Genomic DNA, 589 nt, shown 5'->3' with positions numbered 1-589 from the left:
CTGAGTATTTCTCCTCTTACCTCCTATTTTTGCTTTATCTATATTGGAGTGTTCTGATATTGGATGCATATTTACAATTGTTTTATCTTCTTGAAGGACTGACCCCTTTTCTCAATATATAATAAGCTTCATTGTCTCTTTTTACCATTTAGCTTAAAGTGTAATTTGTATCAAGTATAGCTACCCCTCCTTTTTGGGTGTCATGTGCTTAAAATACCTTTTCCCATCCTTTCACTCTATGTGCGTCTTTAAGGTTAAACTGACTTTTGGAGGCCACGTTTTTGGATCTTGTTGCTGGGCTTTTATTTTAATCTACTCAGAGATTCTATTGCTTTTGATTGGATAATTTAATCTATTTACATTAAAATAACTATTGACAACTATGAACTTACTATTACCATTTTATTTTCTGGATGTTTTTTAGACCCTTTGCTTACTGTTTTCTATACTATTGTTTCTTAATACTATCTTTTTGTGTATTTTGATGTCCTTTGGTATAATTACTACCAGTTTCTTCCTTATGGTTACCATGAGGATTACATGAAGTACCTTAAAATTATAACACACTATTTTTAACTGATAATAACTT

This window comes from Bison bison, unplaced genomic scaffold (genome assembly GCF_000754665.1).
Source record: "Bison bison bison isolate TAMUID 2011002044 unplaced genomic scaffold, Bison_UMD1.0 scf7180017864456, whole genome shotgun sequence".
Classification (NCBI taxonomy): Eukaryota; Metazoa; Chordata; class Mammalia; order Artiodactyla; family Bovidae; genus Bison; species Bison bison.
Note: the sequence above shows the minus strand (reverse complement) of the source record.